The sequence below is a fragment of the Lepeophtheirus salmonis genome, chromosome 3 (genome assembly GCF_016086655.4).
Source record: "Lepeophtheirus salmonis chromosome 3, UVic_Lsal_1.4, whole genome shotgun sequence".
In the NCBI taxonomy this organism is placed as follows: domain Eukaryota; kingdom Metazoa; phylum Arthropoda; class Copepoda; order Siphonostomatoida; family Caligidae; genus Lepeophtheirus; species Lepeophtheirus salmonis.
Window position 1 is genome coordinate 31651617 of NC_052133.2, and position 17007 is coordinate 31668623.

Sequence of the window (17007 nt, forward strand, 5' to 3'; positions counted from 1 at the left end):
TACTCAAACTTTTTAGTAAAAATAAAAAAAAACGAGACAGCTATTAGTATAAAAGCAAATTCGCTCTTAATGCTATATGTTTGTATTTTGTTGATTTTAGATGGTAATATTTGAAGTTAAGATATATGAATATCTTATGTTTTTAAGCCTTAATCTTGTGAAGAAATTATAAGCTATAAAGTTTAATTATATTTTTGTAAATGCATCTTCACCAAAAAAGTTTAGATAATTCTAATTTTTATAAATTATTTGCTGTCTAAATAAAGGCTTTAAAAAAAAATAATAATTTAAGATTATTATATTTATTAATAAGGGAAATCGACGGATGTTAAAAATATCATGTCTTTAAAAGATTAAATCCATCTCTAAAAATGTGTGCTTAGATAAATATATAACGTGCTGATTATGACGTATGAAAATAGACGTGCGGAGAAACGTTATGGAAAGAAAAGGAAAATGTAGAGAGTTTACCTTCCTTGTTTCTTCCTTGCCTTGCTGTTTTATTTTTCATCGATGGAAAAGAAAAGTAGTCCTTTCAAGCAGTAATAGTATCTCAGGAAAAAGCCATAGGTAGACAACCAACAGGCATTCACAAGGCATAAAGTGCTTAACTTCGATCATTTTAGAACATAATAAATGCTATGTGGACAAAGAAGATATAAATAAATACAATTAAAGTGCTTATTTTTTTATTGAGTGTTTTACAAAAAGTGACTACGTTTCAAATTAATGAAATTAAAGGACATACTTTCACACATCATTTCACGTATTTTATTCGAGTAGATATCAACAAAGTCTCATGTTATTATTAACTTTTTTATTGATGAGTAAGATTAAAATTGTATTATTGCATTTTGAGTAATTATATACTTGAATAAATGGGTATTGATACTAGTTTATATAGACTTATATAAGGATTTTAGGTCATTTTCTAGTTGAAATATTTATATATATAGGTGTCAGAGTATTTTAATTTTGACCAATTTTTCAAACGGCTTTAAAGAAAAAATAAAAAAAAATATTTCTAAAGTCCTTTCTTGAGAAAAAATGCAGCGTTTTAATTTTTAGATTGAACTATTTTTAGAAAAACCCAAGCCTTCTTAATGCATTTTTTATAAAAGTGTCCAAAATATTATTAAATTACATTTTTGCAGAATATAATATTTATTTCCATTTTTAAAATGCACTTTTTTCTAGAATTTTTTTTTTTTAATTTTTTCTTTTAAAAGTATAAATTTAAACTTTTTATTAAAATTTCAAATCATATTAAAAATTTATACAAAAGTAGTAATATTGATACTTTTAACAGAGTTGACACGTCTCTTACGCCTATGTTTCTGTATATTATGAATAAAGTTATATATTAATTAAACATTTTATAAAGTTTTGAATTTTGGGTGTCAAAAACTCTTAGAAAATATCACATCATTGTTGTTGTATTATTAAGGTCTAAAATAACAAAAAATTTAAAGTTTCTTAAATGTATTTACATTGTGATCTAATGAATGGTATTATATGATATAAAGTTTCTAAGTTTGATATCAAACCTTTTTTCAAATATTTTTTGAGTGATTTTCAAATTTAAAAAAAATATCTTAACAATGAAAAATTAAGAGGCTTCTCTAAAGTACATTATTTTTATAGTGTTGTGAGATAATTGTGTAGGACTTATTCGGAATTATAAACACTGTACCTTTATAAGTAATTTTTTCAACCATTGTTTTAGAAATTTCCCAAAGGTTTGGATTTGGATTTTTTTGAATTTTGAATTAAATTTATATAAAAAATAGTTTGGTTACTTTGGGGTACTCCTTATACAAATTGCCCACAGTCTTTAGTTTTGCAATATATCAGTTTAACGTCCTATAATATGAGCCAGATAAAGAATACAAACTATGGTATTCCTTTAGTAAAGCATTAATTCATTTATTTCGGATTTCGCATTAGGGGTAATGTTTTTTCATTGGAGTATCTCTTTTGTGTTTAAATCTACCAGTTATGATGTATAATTGTTTGTATTAGAATATAAATTTAATTTTTCTAAATATTATTAGGCAGTGTTCGTCAAACTTTTTAGATTGCGTAACATCTGAGAATGTCGAAGATATATAAAGCTTTTTAAATTCGATTTTTTTTTAAAGAATGTTATGCAAAGTTGCAAATAATCCTGTTAAAATTTATTAGCTTATCCCTCTCATACTCAAGTCTCTGCGTACCCCACTTTAAGAACTATTCACCTTATGTGTTTATTATTTATTTACAACACTGCATCAAACTACTCAAGAGTCCCCTTATGGCACCAAACGGGCCGAAAATGTCAAAAAGAAATTCCTAGTTTCTTTAATACCTTAACTTTTACCTTTTTTTTTTAAATTCTTTAAAATAGTATTTTAATAATACTATTTTTTCGATTGAACTGTAATCTAATAGATTTTTTTATTTTACCAATTACTTTAACTTTGCCATATTTAAGATAGGTAGGGGTATAAAAATGCTTGTTACCATGTAGATCGGCCGGAAAAGTCATTTTGAAATACCTTATGCTCTTGATTGGGTAAAGTCAAAATGGTCTCACATGGTCTGCCGAGATAGTATGCAGCCATGGCCGTTCTTTTGTTAAATTATAAAATACAAAATAACTTATTAAATATTTGATTCAATGTCCAAAAATGTAAAAATAAAAAAATTGAAAGTCAAAATATATTTATGTTGGTTCCATGAAACTATGTACAATTAAATTTGAAACTAGAGCTCAAAAAATAACATTTACGAGCTTAAATCAATGAGGGATGCAAATTTGATATTTTATGAGTTTTTTTATTTATTGATAGTATTAAAAATATGTTGTAAAACTGCATTTTCTCTGCTAATAAATTTTATGATTCGTTAAATTTAATTATTTGGGTAATTAAATATCAATGCCCTGTTCTTAGAAAAAAATTGCTGTTCCTAAGTCATTGAAAGTATGATAATTATTTTTTCATCTTTAAAAATGTCAAATTATTTCATTTTCTTGGTTAAAAAAACAATATTAATTAATTCACAAAGTCATCCCACTAACAGGGGTGTCGTTAGCTTATTTTTAAGGGGCTCCCCCCCCCTCCAAAAAAAAATGTTCATCATATATAGGAATTTCATTGGGGATGCTTCAACTTTTTTCCGTTAGGGAAAAAACGACGGCATATATCCATTCTTCCTTATAAATTTAGAAACTTCATTAGTATACATTTCATGATGGAGTGATACACATTTGATCATCGATTGCAAATTATCCAAATTTATTATTAAAAAAATCGTAATAACAAATGACTGATTTTCTGCGCATAATCAGTTTCAGTGATGAAGCTCATTCTACCCTCAATGGCTTTGTTAATAAGCAAAAAGTGGGTTATTGGCCATCCAGCAATTTAAAAAGGCATAATAAGACATAATTGCATTTCGAAAAAATTACTGGTTGGTGTAGACTTTGTGGTGGAGGGATCATGGGCCATATTTTTTCATTTCTGATGATAATCAAAATGTTACTGTAAATGTAAAAAGTAATCATACCATGATAACTGATTTTCTAGGCCCCAATTGCAAGGTATGGCTTTGAAAAATATATGGTTTCAGAAAAAGACTGGCAGTTGTCGCACAGAATCGACTAATTGGCTATGCAAAGTTGGTGTGTGCGTAATTTCTCTGAATGGACCAATTGATAGTCTGCCTCGATCACACGATTTAACGCCTTTGTATTATTTTCTTTGGGGCCACGTGAAGTCATTGGTATACACCAATAAACTGCCGACCTTAAAAGAGCTCAGAAAAAATTGCAAACGTAAAATTGCTGGAATATCGGTCAATTTATTAAAAAAAATAGTGAAAAATTGGATTCAGCAATTTGACTTTTGTAAACGTGCTTGTGGTAAACACGTTAGACAAATTGATTTTCATACATAAATGTATATGTTGATCATTTGTACTATAAAAATAAATTTGGCAAAATCTTTAACAGTTTGTGTTTTCCTTATAAAAAAAAATTGAAGCGTTCATAATAAAAAACTCTTAATACAAAATAAATTACATAAGTATTATGGTCTTGCTAATTTTTTGGGCTTAGTCCACCTTCCCAAATTATGAAAGCTATGATACAATATGATATTTGATATGCCCCTACCCACTTATACGAAAAATTACATTATTTGTTTTGGTCAGTTGTTAATATTGATGCAATGTTAATAGCATCGATCCGAAGGAAGACACGGGATCATTTCTCAAACAAAAAAATGTATAAAAAAAGTTGGACTGCTCTTGTTGTTTCTGCTTCCCTTCTCCACTAATCCGTGTTCTGAACCTTGATGATTTGAATTAAAATGTGATCTTGTTAAGCATTTACAATAAATATTAAATGATAATTCCATAGTTTGAAAGAATTGGCTTATTTCTCACTAATAGTTTGAGCGTTTTCCTCCTGTTTTTTTTTGGAGTGAAAGTTGCGGGATACGCTAAATATAACGATGGGAAAATGTGATTAATTATCTAAAGAAAAGGTTGAGAGATAAAATAAGGACTCCAAAATTATAAAATTATAAAAGCCGTTTTCATTTCTCCAAATTTTGATTTTGTGACTTTTTTATGGCAAACTTTTTTCGACACTTCCTATTCAATATGTATTCCTTTAATCTGAATAATGACTTAAATATGGAGACGAACAGCCGACCTTAGGAAGTCCGAGGACAAGTTGTTCTAACCCTTTGTAATCACGGTCTTCAGGGCAACAACAATCGGGTGAGATGTCTTGTTTGTCTTACCCTCTAAGACGCAGCAAACAGCAAAGTCCAGGGGTGCACGTCGGGTGAGGACAAAGGCCTAAATCTTCTGAAAGCAAGGCATCCATGTTCCCTCTGAATAAATTTTGCACCTTCTTGGACCTGTCTGCCGGCGTGCCATCTCGGTTAAACACACCCTTGTAGTAGACGTGCGTGTTCAATTTCTCGACCCGACGACCCTGACCTGAACTGGATGTTTTGTCCTAAAGGTTCCCTCAAACCGAGCTCTTGATTCAGCCAGGAAGCGATCATTTTTCCTGTTCTGAACAGCGTAAACTTGTCGTTGTGTGCATGGGGAGATCCTACACCCACTGCCGTTTTGCTTGTTCGTAAAAAAATAAAAAATATATCATATTGTAGCTTTTTGTCAGTTGTTTCGAACGACGCCAAGTACAAAATTGTCTGAATTTTATAACTGAGGCTACAAGTCCTCGAACAGGAATCTAATTTTTGAGTCATTACCCTGTACTTATACACAACAAATTTCAGTCAATTATAGGCTTTGTATTTTAAATGTCTGGAATGAGTTTAGTTATTCAAGAATTTTAACTATAGTTCATATCATTCATTTGATTTATAAGGTATAATTTCGTGTTTATGTGACCATTTCTCCTACTAATTGAATTGCAATTTAATCATCCGATAGTAAACGGCATCGGGCTGTTGTTACAACAAGATATAGTTTGTTATTCTTTGATAAAAAAAAATTATTTCTTATATTTGATAAAAATTTCTATGAATTATTCATTGCTATTTGTGAATTTTGGGAATTGAATTAGTACTCATCAGTTTTTCATGAGTTTACGTATTTATATATAATAATACCTACAATATTATCATTTTGTAGCCAATGTTAAACGTCTCAGTCCTTATATTAAAAAGAAGAAGTTTCCAAGAAATCAAAAGAAAAAACTTTTGAGCAAAAAAAAAAAGTATTAAATTAACTATATCTTGATTATAAATTTCGAAATAAACAAATAATATACAAACAATGCATTATTAGGATCAATACAGAAATGCATTTAACAAATTCCATGAATGAGAAAAATACAGAAAAGTGTTGTCAATAATATGTAGATTCAAAAGAATAAGAAAGTATTTTTATAAATCTAGCGGTTTTTTGTATCCTAGTTCATAAACTGACGATTAAAGAAAGATTTAAATAAAGTAATTTGTTGGTAAAAATAGAAATGTAATCCAAACTCTATTTAAAAAAATAATATTATAGTTTTCTTTAATATTGACGTAGCACAATTGTTTAATATGATGACAATGATTGTGAAAAAAATCAATAATTTTTATCAATTTTTTTTTATGATATTGGATAAAAACTTATTTTTAGGGGTAAATGTATTTTTTTGAAGGAGTAATATTTTTGTAAACATGCAACATTTTTTTACGGAGTCTATAATATCTTAAATTATCGTTGTTTTCTATCAGTTGATATGATATTATTATATTCAAAACTCACTCATTTCTGAGTATTTTGAGTTTTTTTAGGCTCAACTATAAAAAAGTCATCTCCGAGTAACTCTACCAAAAGTCAATAGTATTACGACTCTCCACAATCTCTCCTGCAAATATACTACATTAAGATGATTATTTTTTCTCCTTAATCGCAATCATTGAATAAAAGGAATGTATAGATTTGTATTTTTAATTATACAAATCAATCATAATCCTTTTTATACCTTAATTGTATAAGCAATTATGTATTCAACTTGTAATGATTCGACGCTATCTATCTATGTAATAGTTTGACAAGATATCTCAATTTATAAATACAAAATAATAGCTATAATACAAATTAAGAAATATAAACTAAAAAAATTACGTTTTTTTAATTAGATAAACGCTTCATTTACCATCATAAATTGTTCTAGGGCGTATATCCTATTTTTTTGGAGTAATTGTTTTTGAATACAAAATAAAATCGATATTTTTAATGCCACAATTATCTTTACTTTTGTAACAAAGTAGCAACAAGGTATATACATAGAAAATATTAATATTGAATGATATTCGAAAATTGTAGAATTACATTAGGGGGGGGGGGTTATTTGTCAACTTTTCTCGAACTTCAATAACGGCTTGTGCAGAAAAGTGGTTGTAATGTGATGCTATGATGTCATCTAATGGATGCACATCTCTATCAAAGCTTGTAAAAAGACAACCCTTTTATTTATAGACAATAAAGATTGAATAAAGCATTATTCTTTTTCTTCCCCAATAAAGTGTTGATTGACATTTTTACAAGCTATAAGAAATATAACTAAAGTAGCTTCATAATTTTTTCATGATAGAAAGTTTATAAACAACCCACCCTAATATATATTCTGACTACTCCCTATTACATTATTTAGATCCGTGTAGTATTTACACATATGTACCTATGTATATGTTATACAAACATTATCCCTTTATCACAATCAGATTTGGACTAGCTATATGTTATTATTTAGAAACCAGAAAATACTGATATAGCTATTGATCAAATATTAATGCATTCATTTCTATCAAAAATATCAAATAATCTATTAATGCTTAATTTCCTCTTCTTTTTTTTTCAATCAAAAACAAATGCCTCAGAATTAAGCATGAATAAACAATTAGGTATGTAAGCCTTATTTCAGAATGTAGATTACCAGGTTGAGTATAAAATTGTATTTGCCACATTTCTTTGTCTATTACGGTTTTATAAATGTATACAATGTTCATAGTACCTTCCTATATCTACAATTTTGACCTCCAGGCGCTTCTTGAATTCAGAAGATATTTTATATATTTAGCAAAATTTAGATAACCAAAGAATGTTCTCCATAGTTTTGGCATCGTTGATGTAGTTTATGACAATATTTGGTCTCTTTTTGGGACCTATGCATTTGCGTCAGCAATGTACCTAATTTTCCACAAGTAAATGTTTATCCAAGTAAGACACCGTTAAGGTGGAGGAGCACAATTATATCTGCGAAGTTTTTTTAGCCTATAGATTAAAAATTGATAACCATGAGCGAGTAAAATGGAGACAATCATCACTCGTGAACTGTACCAATATTTTTTTGATTTCATTTATCAAATTCGAAAGCCATTTTCTCCTTATAGGAATGAAGCTATTTTTTCGGTACTGAAATATCTATATTATCTATCCCAAAAAGTCATATGATGTAAATTAAATCTTGTACCTAATTTATTCTTTCGTAAAAATAAAAGTACACTAATAAATCCGGCACCGGAATATTTATTTTTGGGAATAGACAATCTACTATTGAAAAATAAAAACGTGAAGGAAAATTTTTATTATAACTTTTCAATGATTTTTTATTCTATTAAAATAGCTATTTTTTTCAAAATATTAAATTTTATGGAATCAACAATATTTCAAAAGTTTTTAAAGAATTTTACCCTAAATTTGATTTTTCCTTTTGATATTTTTTTCAAAAAATAAATTGCAAAGCACATCTTAAAACGTCGAACCTTTTATTTGTCAGAAAAAATCAAAGAATGCAAACAATGTGGACATTTTTTCCAGCGTACGAAAAATTGATAATCGAATGAGAATTGAATTTAGAATTAGAAAATATTACTTTCTTTTCTAAAGTTTACAAGCAAATACAATCTATTTGTACACTTTATTTTTCATGATAGGAAACAATTTTTGAATTTTTTTATAATTTAGAATTACATAAAGTTGTTAAATGTTTTCATTAATCCCTATCTATGTAATTATCTACAATAAATATTGAAGAAGCCCTAAACATATAGTATTATATAGAAGCATGTTTAATGAAAGAAAATGCTTCTTTTCTTAGTTAAAACATGTACATTGTACACTTTATAACTTTAAGAGGAACTAAACATGAATTATTATTTGTTGGGGCGATAAGATACCGTTTTGAAGTTGGGACACTAAGGGTACTTTTTCCAGGCCCTACTTTTGACTGAATACCCGTGCTGTATATTTTTACAAAAAAGTAAATATATATATACTAAGAAGAAACATTTTTGATACAAAAGAGCATAATATAAGAGAAAGGATTGACCTTTTGGTATAAAAAGGTCATTTAAAAAAAATAAATATATATTATTCCAAAAATGTTATTAAATGAAAAACGGAAAAATGGAACAATATAGCTTAATGCATAACGTGCTTGTGAGAAATTATTCGATAGAACTCAAGTTTGCTTGTTGTTCATTCCTAGAGAACACCATTTTTTGTAATGTATATGGACTTCAAAGGTAATTCCTAGATCAGATGGAGTAACTGTAATACTTTTATGTTGATTTCTATTTTTTGTTACAAAAAAAATAGTGGAAATATTAATTAGAAAATATATATTGAAAAAAAGGAAATCAATCACATTTACCTTTGCCCAGGCACCACTCAATCTCAAACCCGACATTTGTCATATTTGTACTATTTACGTATAGTATTCATTTACTTTATAATCAAAATTTTGAAATAAATTGCCTTCATCATAACTTTTTCAGTAATTATAAAGTCAATAATCATATTAGTCATATTTACATAGATAAATGTGTCAAAATAAACTTTAAATATAAACTAGTTTTGAAATTTTTTTCAAATATCAAACACATTTATTATTTTATATACTTACTTAAAAAGTAAGGATTTATTTTCTTCCAAATGTTAATTTATTAGCTAATTTTACTTTTGTTATTATTTTTCTAATCAACGTACTAATTTCATACAGTCAAATCAGTAATAATGAACACCTGTTTTTAAGCGTATCACCCCACTTTACAGCAATTTGTAGTTTTCAAGTTTAGAAATGTAACAAAATAGGAAACTTTTCTTAATAGGTCCCCAGTATTAAACGGTTGCTTTTTCAGTTTCCATTCCCAGACCCCTTAATAAAGGTTCAACATAAACATACTTAGGCTTACAGTGACATACATATCATATTTGATATATGAGGGTTTGAATACTCGATTTGAACGAATTGACAATTTTTACCTGAAAAACTTCGAGGATGTAATCAAAAATATATAAACGGTCCATGAATCATACATATGTAAGGAAATGTAAAAAAATAATTCCAGTTTTGTCAGCATATTCCGTTAATGAAAAAGTGTTAAAACTACGAATTTTTCAAATATTTATATATCTAATTTTATAAAGTTATAGAATGATTTTTCTTTTGAAAGGAAAGGTTGTGAGATAGAATAAAGATAACGAGATGTCCTATGTATATTGATATAATGTATATAAATGATCATACTATGCTCAAAAATTAGAACATATACTGCTATACATTATTCATATGTGGTGTGTCAATCATAAACAAAAATAAAAAAAAGGAGATATATTTTAGAAATAGATGCTATTCTAGAATGAAGACTATTAGTCTGAAGCACATTTCAGATTATAAATTGAGGGAATTTCACTCCAATAAAGTTGTTAAATACTACCTAAAGTTGTACAGACGCAGAGATTGTGTATTGGCTATTAAGTTTAAAAAATGTAAACTAAATAACGCAATGTTTTGTTGAACCTCCAGAAGGCATACCATTTTTTATTTGGGTAACTAAGAAACACTTCTCAAAGAAATAAATTGTTCATGCAATAAGAAGATGTGGTAAAAAAGGTAAATTCCCAGCTTATCAGGCTTTTTTTTAAATATATCAACTTATACAGATGAACTTGCACCGATTCTAGAGGAGCTTTTTGTTATATGTCCGTATGACAGCTTACTTTCAATCATATATATATGAGGGCTTACTTATTAAAATACATGAAAAAGAATTTGCGATCAATCATGCTCCAAAATACTTTATACGAAGTTTTTTAAGTGTAATTGTTGAAAGACACAAGAAAACACTGCAGGATACAGTTGATAACTCCTAGTGAGGATTTATAGTTGGTCAACGAATGAAAGACATCATTGCAAACTTACAAAAAAAATTTCATAATTTATTAATTGTACTTTGTCTCGCATCTTCACATTATAAAAACCATAACCGGCAAAGTATAATTGCAATCAAGGGTCAATTTTGAGAAAAATCATTCTAGTATTAATTTTTTTATAATGCATTTGATTTGCCTTTCTTTTGGAATAATTACTAAACTTATTGTTTTGTATAATTTATCATCGATTTTTACACTATTTAGAAATAAAACTATATAAATGCATTTTCTGTTGCATAAAGTAATCTTTAATAGAAAAAAAACCAATTTTTGAGTGTTTTTCGAAAAAACAACTCAAAGATATACTTAAGAAACATTTTATAGGGAAGTTAACACAAAAATTCATCAACCATTTGGCGGAATATTAATATTTAGTATAATAGCCACTTTTACAAAAAAGGTTGACATAATTATTCAGGAAAATGTATTTTTTCATAGGTATTCTTTGTATATACAAAAAAAAAAAAAATCTTTTTATAAATTTTATTGCGAAATATTTGCTTCCTTTTTTTTGGGACGTCTTGCATTCGTGACTTTTTAGTATTTTAATGGCTAGGCCTATATTATACTGAATAAATGTTGCAGAGTCTCTCTATTATTAAAAGCACACTGAGCATAAAAAAACATAATGAATTCTTTGAAAATGGGAATACAGTTTTCATTACAATAGACTATGGGATAATCAATTTCTTTTAAGCTTACGGAAAATTACATATCCAAAAGTTAAATGCAATTTAAGACGATGTCACGTATTTTACAAATTGTAGTTACAGGGTTTAAGCATGCCATTATTTTGGTTCTCCAGCTCCATTTAACTCTGGATTGTCTAAACTTATATTTTGTTTAAATTTCTGAAATATAAAATTTACATACTGTTGGAGGAGCTTTTTCTAAAATGTAATCAATCAAAAAGAGTGAAAATGTATGCCTTTTTAATCATGTGAATATACAATTGTATCTTTGCAAGCTTCAATATGCACGCATTTTCACTGCTCAAATCATTAAATTATAAGCTGAATGGCTTATTTTGTTTATTATGTAGGTTTATATAGTTTATTCATTAACAAGAGTTTCTCATTTACCTGGAAAATTTGTTTAGGTGTGATCCTAGAATAGAAAAATAAACATATTTTTATCATTTTTTCCTTTCCAAAAAATTATAGGATGAGATAGTAAATAATAATATTGAGAAATTTAATTAATTTATTTTATACTTCAAGAAAAAAAAATATTAATCAAATTATTAAACATCTCAAATTAGTTTGTTTTCTACATTAGAAGTTAAAGTTATAATTAAATATTGATTTTTAGGTTTTTAGTATACTATGATAATCGTTTGAAATCATTTTTTTAATGTTCCTTTAACTGGTTAGATGGAGTTGCACTGATTAAGATTAAGTAAACATTATTGTATTACAATTGCTCCATCTGACATAGGAATCTTTAGGTAAAATCCATGTATAGAAAGTATATTTGTTTCTCTAAGAATCGCCTGGGCGCGAACCCACAAAGAATTCAAGAGAATAACTTCTCTTGGGCACGTTGTCCATGAGGTACGGCGATTTCATTCATTTTTTGTTCTTAATTAACATTAATTTAGGATTTTTCAACCATTAAAACTTATGTTTTTAAGCCAATTCCAAATAACTAACGTAAGTTGCGATCAGTGATTTATTTTTAAACTTGAAGCAATAATTTTGTAATACTTGAAAGCAAAAACGTAATTTCTAAGTTCATATTAAATATCATTGGTTACCATAGTCCTTCCGAGAAAAAAGTTTTTTTTTTTTTTTAATAGTTATATTATTTAAATTTATATAAACCAAAAACATATTATATTCGATTTGACACTTAAGTTTCCTTTAGTCGATTCTAAGTACAATAAAAAAGTATGTCATTACATAAATTTTATACTCAAACAAATTCATTTAAGGGTTTTTTGAATGGAATTCACAGTTTAATGTGCCTATAAATAATAAAAATTCTTGAACTTTGTCATAAATGCCATTTCAAATGCCTTAACAGTTTTTTACTCTTATTTTGCTTAAAATTACATCAGCTTTTTAAAAACCTATACTTTTGTATATTAGACTGTTTTCAAAAAAGATAGTAGGAATAAATTCAAAAAAATATTTTATTTTCTTTCTCATTATGCTTAAAATAGGAGTTTTTACTAATTTCCCTTTTCATTAGGTGTATTTTGTCGAAGCAGTTTGCCAAAACATAATATTGGGAGAAGTAAAAAACTATTCATATTTCTTTCTTTTTTTTAAATGGATTATTCAAATTTAAGTTCAAATTAAAATTCAGACTAGATATTCTTGATTTGTTAGTAAAAACTTAATAAGACAAGTGCTTTTTGTTTTTCCACAACAAAAATGCCCATAAAATTCAGTACAATTTAATAAAGTGTTGTAAGAGTAAAAGTATAGATTTAAAGTTTAATACACCAGAAAATTGTATTAAAGTAGAACTTTGAGCATAATTTTTCAATCATTTAACTTTGAAAAGGAATGATATTTTAATGAACATTTAGTTGTTCCGAAACTTATTTTTAGCCAATGGTCATATGTCATACTTGTGCTCAAGAGCTCAGTGTATAGGTGAGAATATTTTGATTTGATTTTAATGACTGTATTTATTTAGAGAAGTTACATACAAGTATATATATATATATATAATTAAACATTCGAGTTTAAAATTAATTTCCTAAACCAAAGTCCGACATCTTGAAAATTTTGCTATATATGATGTTAGTTAACAATTTATTTCAACAAAAAGTTCCTTTTTTGAAATTCAACAGTAAATAAATAAACTAAATAAAGCCACAACATAGATACAAATTTCATAAAAATAATGAGTAATAATATTTAAATAAAAGGATGAAATAATAACTATTCTATAGATTTCTTATAATTGTGCATTAAACGGTGCAAGAATTTTAAGTTTTTATCTGACAATGAGTGGTAGTAGTGTAATATGTCCCAAGCATAGTTCTATGAAGACAGATGCACCTTTGGAGTCCGAACGGCTGTGGCTACGATCAGAGTAGCTCTGATTTCTGCAACTCCAATAGGCTCCACTACGACGAAATTCGCTGTAATCATGCTTTTACTGCTTGATAAGGCAAACTCCATAGCTTCAGTTTTTGTTGGTGCACTTCGAATTTTTCAGGAGAGACCAAATAAAATTAAAGGCGTTATAAATTTTTTCTGTTATTCCACCAATGTTCAAAGTGATAAAATCTCTCAAAATCTTCAGTGCCGGGCAACTTGCAAACGCATCCATAACTATGTTCAACATTTTGCCAAAGTCCTTACTAGGGAGTATTAAAAAATACACAATCCAAGGATATTTGAAATTGGGCAGTAAATCTCTTTCTATCCCTCATTTTAGATATTGAACTCGTGATCCTCTTCTTCCAGATTTTAGGTAAATTCAAACGATGTAGATATCTATCAAAGATTTTATCTGCCTTTTCTTCAGAGTTGGAGGGAAAATTCATCTTTAGATGCCACGGAATTGGAGTGAGATGGATGATTGCAGCTCTTTTCATTGGTAAGAATAACTTTTCACTATTGAAGAAAAAGTTAAGGCCAAGATCATATCATAAGATCGTAATTATATTCTTAGATAACGCTGTCCATTCCAACTTTTTTAGTCTATGAGATTTTTAAAGAAAAACTTTTTATTACTATTCTGACGCACATTGTTAATAGTAGAAGAGGATAAAAAGAATGGTGCCCCTTTCCAAATGATCAACTTGACATCTATCCAAGAATGAGATAATTCATCAATTTTGTCATTAATAAAATCAGTTCATAGCATTAACTATTAACATTAACAATTATAGGGAGGATGGGACGAAATAAATGCACACCACTCAGACTTTGAGTTTCTCGAAAGGTCAATTATAATCTTTTCATAAATTTTTCTGAATGATTATCGAGAGCAAAGACAACCCTCCTCCAAAATGAGTTTGGGTATTTATATGAAATCTATGTGGCTTTGATGAAAAAGCTTATTGAACCAGCAATTTTCTCGGTGAAGGACCTTTTTGGCTAACCATGGAATAGACGTTGCCTATTAAAGAGTAGCAGGAACAATTTGGTAATTAAAGAGGTCAATTTTTTTTTGGAAATTAAATATTTTCCATATGTTAATCGAATAATTTATAAAAAAATTTAGATCAGTCCAGTTTATATAGGAGGCACCTTTACTTTCCCACTTCGTTCCTAAAATATCGACACTCTTTTTGATTGAGCAATCAGCTATTCTAAGTCCTTCAAAGGGATCCCATTTACTTTGGGAGAGAAAAACTTTCTTCTTCTTGTTAATCTTCAAACCATACATCATTTTCATATTTCTTGAAGTAGTTCATTAAAACTTAATTCCTCCTTTTCAATTAATTATCTAACTTTGCCTGCAATATCAGAGTAACATTGTCAGCCTACCTATTAATAATATATTTCTACGTTTCATAACCTCCAAACTTATTTTTTAGTGTATTTCTAAGATCTTTAATCCCTGTAGCGAAAAGTAGTGGAGCTGAAGGACAACTCTAGCGACAACTTTTCTATAAAAATTATTGGACCACTTTACAAATCACCAAATGCAAAAAACCGTATCATTGAATAAAGGAGCTGTAATTGGGTTAAAAATCTTCTAGGAAGGAGTTCATTTATTGGTCTCAAAATATGTCCGTGTAAAATGGTATCAAAGGCCTTGCAGAAGTCAATTGCAATTATTTTACCGCAGCTCCCCTTATTTTGTACACTCTCAATTTCAGTTTGAATATTTCTAGATATCTCGAAAATCCTCCTCCCCTTGAAGAATCCTTTCTGCTCCAGACCAAGCTTATAATTTAAAATGGGCTCCATTTTGGCTGCCAGAATACGAGAAAGGAGTCTAAAGCTTTCATTAAGAACAGTAATTGGTCTCCAGTTATTGACACCTGTAGACAAACCTTTATTGGGAATCAAGGCTATCCTTCCTTTCGCCAACGACTTTGGAAGATGCCCATATATTTCCATGGACTTCCATATCTCAACTTATATATTTTTGTCTTCCCATTCCACTTTGGGGGTGTTGGATGCTGATTTAGGAGCTTGGACATCTTGAAGGCATATAATTTCAGGTTTATCACGAACTAAACTTTTCATTAAGGCGTGATGGGAAATACGGTTTTTTCCTCCTCTTGTGTTTAATGAAACCTTTTTACCAATTCCCACACTGTTTTTCTGACACCCAGAGATTGGTTGAAGGAAAAAATCTCCAATTTTGGTCTGCATTTTAAACAACTTATTTTTGGCCAATGGTCATAAGTCACACTGGTTCTCAAGAGTTCAGTGTAGAGGTGAGAATACGAATGAGCGTTTCATTATATAAAAATTAATAGAATAGCAGGCCCCAACTTCTTGAGATTGAGAAAAGATTAACATAAGTATCAAAGGACCGGATAAAATGTTCAACAAATTATCTTAACTTTGGAAACATATATCAAGCTTTTTTTAAAAAATTAAAGACATGCTTGAAATTGTGTTGCCGTTTTTTAAAAATTAATTTTTAATGCTATAATATATCATAAAGTTATCTTTTTTGATTTGGTACCAATGGAGGATGAACGTTGTTTACTTATATTAGTTTGTTTACAAAACAATGAAGAGCCATGTAGCAAAATAGCACTCTTCTGAATGATAATATTATTTGAAATAAAATTTGGAAAAAAATTTCAAATTTCTTAAATTTTTTTTCTCAAATATTAATTTTTATTGTAAATAGAGAAATTTTCTTAAGTGGGGGAGGGGTAAGCCCTTGCACACACCCCTGTAGATGCGTAAGTCCTTGTTGGACTCTAAGTAGGATTGAAGATCAACTAAGGAGTAATTTCTATCTATGTCCTTGCTTGCTACATAGGCAGGAATTACCTGTTTGATGATCCTGATTTATACCTATGAGTCCCTGGAAAATCCTCAATGTTACTCTTTGTCATTTATGAATATTAAAATTTGTGGTATGAATTAAAATTAGATTGTATTCCTTAAGAAGGAAATAATTATGATAATAAAATTAAACAATATAAAAAATTGTTCAGGTTCCCAACAGCACAAACTTTCACGCTCAAAAGTGCTTAGGATTTACAACTATACATACTGTACTATTAACTCTGTATATAAACACAAGGTATTTTAATGTGTTATAACTGTAAAATTTATATAAAAAAGCTTATGATAATTTATAAAAGATATTAATTTTCCCTTTTAAAATGAAACA

At 28.2% G+C, this 17007-nt stretch overlaps 1 protein-coding gene across 34 annotated transcripts in view; it reads left to right on the top strand.

The window, feature by feature from the left end:
• The window catches only part of LOC121114935 (KCNQ potassium channel), a 579520-nt gene that overhangs the window by 325359 nt on the left and 237154 nt on the right, over nt 1–17007 (top strand). For 4 of the 34 annotated variants that reach the window (XM_071887322.1, XM_071887323.1, XM_071887332.1 and 1 more), the window contains exon 1: nt 546–779. The exons of 26 other annotated variants lie outside the window; for them this stretch is intronic. The gene's annotated coding sequence lies outside the window, so the exon portion shown is untranslated. Of the gene's footprint in view, nt 1–512; nt 780–17007 lie in introns of those variants that run through there. 4 more of the 34 variants (XM_071887340.1, XM_071887325.1, XM_071887350.1 and 1 more) reach the window with 3 other exon arrangements.